An 8,348-nucleotide genomic window follows, 5' to 3' on the forward strand; every position below is an offset into this window, starting at 1 on the left:
ATGAAACCTGTAGAGATTAAGACACAATGGTCAGGCACTCGCATGGACCCCAAGATCTCCCTAGGGGACCCCCACCTCCTTGGCCTTTATCAACAACAATGACCTGTGGGTGGTCAGCATTGAGACCGGGGAGGAGAGGAGACTCACCTACTGCCATAAAGGTTTGTGTAACATTATTGCTTCCATCCCTCTCCTCACCCCTACCTGTGCTCGAACCAGGGACCCTCTGCACACATCAACAACTGCCTCCCATGAAGCATCGTTACCTATTGCTCCACAAATGCTGCGGCTTTTGCAGACCAAGGAAAACAACTACTTCAAGGTCTCAGAGCGAGTGACGTCACCGATTGAAACGTTATTAGGGCGCACCCCGCTAACTAGCTAGCCATTTCACACCGGTTACACTGGCACGGTACTAACACAAGAAACAATTTTGAGACTGATGCTAATTCACTTTCAGAGTTTTGTTATTTATCAATTTGATGTATTTCTGTTAAATGAAATGTCTTCAACTTATCTGAAAGGGTGCACTTTTGGGTTAATACCGAGGATACACACAGGCCTGCATTTCGTTTGCATGACATTTTCATCAGATAATGCTGTGTGAATATACTAACAAGAGTGTTCTTTTAAAAGTATGATGTAGTGTTGATGACCATATTTTTATTTTTGATTTTTTTAAATCAAGTTGTTTCTTGAAAGGTCAAACGAAAGGGCAGCATCATTTTTTAACAATAAAGTGGACAGCAGAGGGCAGTCTTCTGACAGTGCATACTTCTCTACCTTTCTTAGGGCTGAATCATGTGAAGGGGGACCCTACGTCTGCAGGTGCCACCCTTGTGATCCAGGAGGAGTTTGACTGCTTCACGGGCTACTGGTGGTCGCCAGCTGCTCCTGAAGGTGACTATCTTTATGTTTCTGGGATGCTTGTCCTTATTCTGCTTTGTTTCCCGCTACCAGAGATATATCTTTTGACTGAACAGGATCTTTATTATTGAAGACCAAGTCCACTAGGTTAGGCAATTCTACAATCCACTGTAACACAAAGCACATTGGCTTTCGGCACATATTTACTGTTGAATAAAACAACTCAGTAGGTTCGTCTCGTTCTCTTTCAGACCCAGATGGGGGGGGGGGGGGAAGACCCTCCAGTTACTGTACGAGGAGGTGGATGAGTCAGAGGGGGAGTTAATTCACGTTCCCTCCCCAGCCCTGGAGGAGCGCAAGGCTGACGTTTACAGATACCCCCGCACAGGTCCGCTCTTTCACCCCCACCCCAAATGGCCTTGTTTTTTGGTACTGATTCATAACTTTTTCTTGAATTGTATTAGCTACTATCTACATTTTCATGTGGGGGATATTGTGGCTAGGCAGAGTTGTATTTTACACGTCAATATACATTTGAGTAACTTGAGCTATTGGACAGTAGTCTCACATAAGATATGGTATCTAAGATGGGTACCTTGTGTCGCCCTGTTCTCAATTTTCCTTCTCAGGGAGTAAGAATCCTCAAATTACCCTCAAATTACCCTCAAACTGGCAGAAATCCAAACCAACCATCTTGGCAGAGTAAACGCATCTTCATAAGTTGTCATGGTTTTGAACTGTGTTCGTATGTCTGTCTATTCATATTCTGTATGTCGCTTTCTGTTTCTATATTTTTGGTCTATGTATTCTGTATGTCCCTCAATGCCTATCTGCCTGTGTTTTTTTTATTCATCAGATTGTGAGCACCCAGGACAAGGAGCTGGTCCTGCCATTCACTACCCTGTTCCCCGGGTTCGAGTACATTGCCCGCGCCGGCTGGACAAGACGGCAAATAGTTAATTCTAAAGACTGGAACAGACACAACTAACCAAACCTATCTATGCCATGGAATGGATTGTATTTGTAATGTAAAGGTGTAATTATTCCTATATATAAACCATTGAGTAAAGTGCATGTAAAGATTAAAAAGGCGCCAAGCCTTGTGGTTTCATCTGCTAGAATTTTGTTTATTTATTGTAGCTTTATTTAACCATGTGAGTTAAGAAGAAATGCATATTTACAATGATAGCCTGATCATGTGACTTAGGCCAGCACCACCTGGAGTTCCATTCCATCCCACACTCACCAGCAATCTGGACTAGTTCTCACACGATTGTGCTACCTGCAGGGCTGAAATGGCAAGTTACCCACTCCTGGTGGGTGACAGTTGTCTTGAGGTCTGTGCCAAGGCAAATGACACCGCAACCGGAAACCAACAGCCAATCAAGATCCTCTCCTCTACATGTTTTATTCCACCATGTGTGGGTGGGTTATCTGTTGAACCGCACCCATTTCTTCTCTCCAGAAGGGTAGCCTATGTCACGGAGCATGATCAATAAGCTAAGCCGACTTACTTTGATAAAGAAAAATGGATATAAAGTAACTCTTTCAATTTCAAGACAATCTTTCTCTACGAACTAGGAAATATGGATTTCTTTGAGGATATTTAGAAATGTTAGCCAGCTAATTATTTGATACTGACTTATAAGTGTAACATATCTCACTGCTCCTCTGTCCAGTGCATGGGCAGTGCTGCTGTACAGGGGTCAGCAGAGGCTCCAGCTGGTCCTGCTGCCCCCGGGCCTGTTCATCCCCGTAACTCAGGACCAAGCCCAGAGGGAGGAGAGTGTGGAGGCTGTGCTTGAGGGGGTCCACCCTTCATCATCTATGAGGATATCACTGACATCTGGATCAATGTGAGTTAAAGTAACTCTGGCTTTGGCTCCAAGGCCTAGATTCTGACTTGAGATCTGAGCATGGAACTCAGTATGTAAAATAAATCATCCTGACTGCTTCCAGTGCCCTGATTAGCACAAAGGTGTAGTTACTTGCCTGTATCGGAAATGGCTGTTACTTGTAGTTTTTTGTTGGTTAGTTTGTTGTCACATGAATGTTATTAAGTTACCTACCTCTCTTCCAATTATACATGCTGAAATGAAACGCTTTTGTTGTCTTGAACTTTGAAACCAACTAAGGGCTCATATTATGTCGGTTCTTTCTTTGTTTCAGGTCCATGACATCTTTATCTTCTTGTTCAAACAAGCGATGAGGAGATCACCTTCCTCAGGGCGAATGAGTCCAAAACTGGCTTCTGCCATTTGTACAAGGTCACCACACTGTTACAACAGGGCTGCAACCAGTGGGCTAGAGACTACACTCAGAACAAGGCAGTTAACCCACTGTTCCTAGGCCGTCATTGAAAATAAGAATTTGTTCTTAACTGACTAGTTAAATAAAGGTAAAATAAATAAAATAAAAAGACAATTTTCTTGGATGCACCTTCCAAAATCTTTTTTTTTTTTAATAAAAAAATGTATTCACCCCTTTATCCTCCCCAATTTCGTGGCATCCAATTGGTAGTAGTTACAGTCTTGTCTCATCGCTGCAACTCCCGTACGGATTCGGGAGAGGCGAGAGTCAGCGTGCACTGCGCCCGGCCCGCCACAGGAGTCGCTAGTGCGCGATGAGACAAGGATATCCCTGCCGGGCCAAATCCTCCCTAACCTGGACAACGCTGGGCCAATTGTGCGCCGCCCCATGGGCCTCCCGGTCGCGGCCGGCTGCGACCCAAAATAAATGTTTGATAATGGGTAGGTCAACTCATTTCATCTACCGTTGTTCCCTACAGATGACTAAGTGCCCGATTAAGGAGGAGGTGGCGTTAACCAGTGGGGTGTTCACTTTTCCACTGGCTTTTCACCCTCACTACAAAAACATGAATGTATCAATGCACAATATGTTAACATGAATAAGCACACGCTTACCTCACAAATTGAGACAACGGAATGGCACTGTAAATTCAATGTTGCTTCTTCATCGTTTTTGAATGAGCCACTCCCCCAAGGGCAGCAACATATAACATCAATAGTATCTGCTGTTGCTATAGTGCCCTAAGGGCAAACAACATCAATAGTATCTGCCCTTACTATACTAACTGCCTAAGAGCAACAACATAAATACTATCTGCACCTTCTGCTCTAGTAACTGCCCCAAGAGCAGCACCATGAACAGTGATATGCATTTGACATCATATTGATGTTGTTTCTCATGGTGCCAAGGAGATTACATTCTACCAGAGATCTGTAATTTCCCAGGGAAGTCAGGGTTCCAGCTATACGGCATGTTGCACAAACCACACAACTTTGTACCTGGCAGAAAGCACCCCACCATCCTCTTTGTGTATTGAGGCCCTCAGGTTTGTTCAATTAAAATGTTATTATCCTGTAATGTCTGTTTGTGACAGTTGGGATTTTATATATTTTATTATTTAACTAGGCAAGCCAGTTAAGAACAAATTCTTATTTACAGTGACGGCCTACCCCGGCCAAACCCTAACTCGGACGACGCTGGGACAATTGTGCGCCACCCTATGGGACTCCCAATCACTGCCGGTTGTGATACAACCTGGAATTGAGTGTAGAACAAGAAGGCCCGCACACTGTTAAAGCTCCCAGTTCACCGCTTTATTGACAACGTTTTCATCCGAAACGGATCTTCGTCAGGTCAAACACACTGAGTGTTCACATCCCAAAATATACACATTTCACCTCACATAACCATTGTGGACATGACGCATGGTGGCTGTCATACGTTTCATCTTCTGATGAAGAGTAAGAAATATCGGACCAATATGCAGCGTGGTAAGTGTCCATACTTATATTTTTAGTCATACGTGACCACTGAAACAAAACAAGAAACCGCACGACAGTCCTGTATGGTAACCTTGACTATACCTGGAACAATCACCCACAAACACAAGAGAAAATAAACCCATATAAATATGGCCTCCAATTAGAAGCAACGACAACCAGCTGCTTCTAATTGGAGGTCGTTCCCAAAACTAACATAGAAATACAAATACTAGAAATACGAACATAGAACAATACCCCAAAAACCCCGACAACACAAAACAAACACACCCCTGCCACATCCTGACCAAACTACAATAACAAATAACCCCTTTTACTGGTCAGAATGTGACAGTGGGTGCTAAAAACATTTGTATATCTCTAATAATTAAATAACAATGAGATGGGTACACGTAATGGTTCCAGAAAATAATATATATTTACAGAATGACCAATTGGGTAACATGGACGGCAAGACAAATCAAAGTAAATCGAACCAGGGTCTGTAGTAGTGTCGCCTCTAGCACTGAGATGCAGTGCCTTAGACCGCTGTGCCACTCGGGAATCCAAAAATGTATAAAAATAAAGATCATGTTAAAGGTGTATATTTTTAATGTTGAGTGGGTGTTTTTGTTTGTGCTCCAGGTGCAGTTAGTAAATAACTCGCAAAAAGGAGTGAAGTACTTGAGGCTGAACACGCTAGCGTCACTAGGCTACTTTGTTGTTGTCATCGATGGGTGAGGCCTCAAGTTCGAGGGGCTCTGAAAAACAAAATGGTAGCACAACTTTACATCTCTACTAACCCTACATCATTGTTGTAGGTATTGACAAAATATGTGATTTCTGTATTGCCAGTTTATTAATCTGTATTAGCAGGGTTGTGTTCAGGAAGGCACAATGGAGCAACATCAAAAAGGACGTTCTTATTGGACAAGCCCAGATAGTACGTTCCCATTTCAGCAAAGTTTTCTCCAATTTCGTGCCTTCTGAACAAGACACAGTCCATGCGAGTCTTGACATTCCTTTCCCACTTTCTGTGGGTCTCAGGGCCAGGTGGAGGGGCCGCAGTACGTGACCGACAAGCACAAGTTTGTTGACCTAAGTCGCGTGGCCATCCACGGCTGGTCCTACGGCGGCTTCCTCTCCCTCATGGGCCTTGTCTACAGGCCCAACATCTTCAAGGTGAGGTGAAAGTTCAAAGTTTCCACTGAAGAGCTTTAGGGGACTGTTTTTTGGACTAGGTCACAATTTCACATCACATGCATTCTGTGTAAAAAAATAGAATATTGTGATGGCAGGCCATACAGTTCTATGACCTCGAACCATGAAAGGGTAGTAATGAAGCCCAGCCCTGGTAAAATCAACAAGCCCAAAATATTGACTCTAAACCTGAATTTAACACTACAAGGTCTTGACTGGTTGTAGCTATGGTTACTCCTCACTCTTACCCAGTTAACATTGTAGACTCACAATCTCAAGTCATTTAAGCCTGCTTGATTTGAGCTGTCCTTGTTTGGTCCAGGTGGCCATAGAGGTGACTGTGTGGATGGCTTACGACACGGGTTACACAGAGCGCTACATAGACCTGCCTGAGAACAACCAGCAGGGTTACGAGACCAGCTCGGTCGACCCTGCACATAGACAAGCTGCCCAGCGAGTGAGTCATCACGGTTCATTACAATTTACTGTCAATCTCAGGGTGCTTAACAGGCAATAAGTAAAAGCAGCAGTAAGCACTCTCCAAAGTGCAGCTGTGCAGCACTGTCCTGCAGCACTGTTCATCCCTTGTGTTGGTATAGTGCTGATGGGATAGACTTGCTTGGAATGCATTTCAATTAGCCTAGTCCTAGACTTGTTTGTGCTGTATAGCCAACTCTTATGACAATAACCACAGGAGTTGGCTATACAGCATAAACAGATCAGGGATCAGGCTCATTTTCGATTCGAGTGGAAATACTTTATCTTTAATATTTTGTTTTCCTACCCAGGCCTAACCGGTTACTTATTTTACACGGATTCCTTGACGAGAATGTGCACTTTTGGTTGTTGGGCTGGGAAGCCTTATCTGCTACAGGTAGGAGGGTATTGGGTTTAGTTGTTTACATGTCCACTCCATGTAAGATGGGACACAACACACATTATAGTGTTTATTTGCGTGAGGCTTCAGGGTAGAAAATGAAGAGTGATGAGAAGAGAATTGAGTATGTGCGGCGGAACCGTTTCCCAGGCTTTAGTTGAAATGTTGGCGAAAACAACCCACTACGAAGAAGAAACGAGGATGACTCATTTCTTTTTCAAAGGAATCTTTTCATAGCATATAAACATCATCTTTGAAATGAGGAAGGTCGGTGCTTTCTTGCCGGGGCTTTCTCTTTCCTCCATATCTGATCCTTTGTCTCCATCTCTTCAGATCTACCCCAACGAGAGACACAGCATCCGCTGACCAGAGTCTGGAGAGCACTATGAGATCATCTGACCCCGCCCCCATGCCGAGAGCAGAAATGTGTCACCTGTCAGTTTTTAACTGGACAATGACTGCAAGAAGACGAAGAGTGAAAAAAAAGAACAAGCGGAACATTTTGAGAACAGGCTTGTTAGCGTCTTGGAGTGATTTAATGTTTTACTTGGGATTTTTGTGCCACACCCTGTTAGCAAAACTCCACCCCAGGAACTCTCACTACCAAAACTCCACCCCAGGAACTCTCAATACCAAAACTCCACCCCAGGAACTCTCACTACCAAAACTCCACCCCAGGAACTCTCAATACCAAAACTCCACCCCAGGAACTCTCACTACCAAAACTCCACCCCAGGAACTCTCACTACCAAAACTCCACCCCAGGAACTCTCAATACCAAAACTCCACCCCAGGAACTCTCACTACCAAAACTCCACCCCAGGAACTCTCAATACCAAAACTCCACCCCAGGAACTCTCAATACCAAAACTCCACCCCAGGAACTCTCACTACCAAATGTGTCTTTGTTTCTTCTACACCGTGCTTCTACACCTGCATTGCTTGCTGTTTGGGGTTTTAGGCTGGGTTTCTGTACAGCACTTTGAGATATCAGCTGATGTAAAAAGGGCTATATAAATACATTTGATTTGACTTGAAATTTGATTTGATTCTCCCGTCAGTGGCTTAAGACTGCACCTGGTGATGACACACAAGCGTTGCTAACACATACACGTATGCACTTATCCCCATTTTTGTTCTTCTTGTTTTTCTGGTTTGTTTTTTTAGTTTGTTAATACTTTGGACTGTGCTGTCTTGCGTCATGGTGGATTACACGGTTTTGTGTGGTGAGCCAAATACCCTGGCCACTGCGGCGTGAACGGTACCTCGTTCACGAAAATGGATCGCTCCTACAGACAGTGAGTCACGTGGCCGTGGCTTGCTATATGAAGTAGGCAGACGGGCATCGAGGCATTCAGTTATTGTTCGATTGAACATTAGAATGGAAAAAACGAGTGACCTAAGCGACTTTGAGCGTGGTATGATCGTCAGTGCCAGGCACGCCAGATCCAGTATCTCAGAAATGGCCTCCCTCCTGGGCTTTTCGTGCACGGCCGTGTCTAGGGTTTACAGAGAATGGTGCGACAAACAGAAAAGATCCAGTCAGCGGCAGTCCTGGGGGCGAAAACCGCTCGTTGATGAGAGGTTGAAGGAGAATGAGAGGTTGAAGAAAAATC

The 8,348-nt window shown here is 44.2% G+C and overlaps 1 pseudogene; it reads left to right on the forward strand.

Annotated features, from left to right (window-relative positions):
- On the forward strand, positions 1–7,393 carry LOC115158950 (dipeptidyl peptidase 9-like; annotated as a pseudogene).
- The last annotated feature ends 955 nt before the right edge of the window (positions 7,394–8,348 follow it).

This window comes from Salmo trutta, chromosome 22, assembly GCF_901001165.1.
Source record: "Salmo trutta chromosome 22, fSalTru1.1, whole genome shotgun sequence".
In the NCBI taxonomy this organism is placed as follows: domain Eukaryota; kingdom Metazoa; phylum Chordata; class Actinopteri; order Salmoniformes; family Salmonidae; genus Salmo; species Salmo trutta.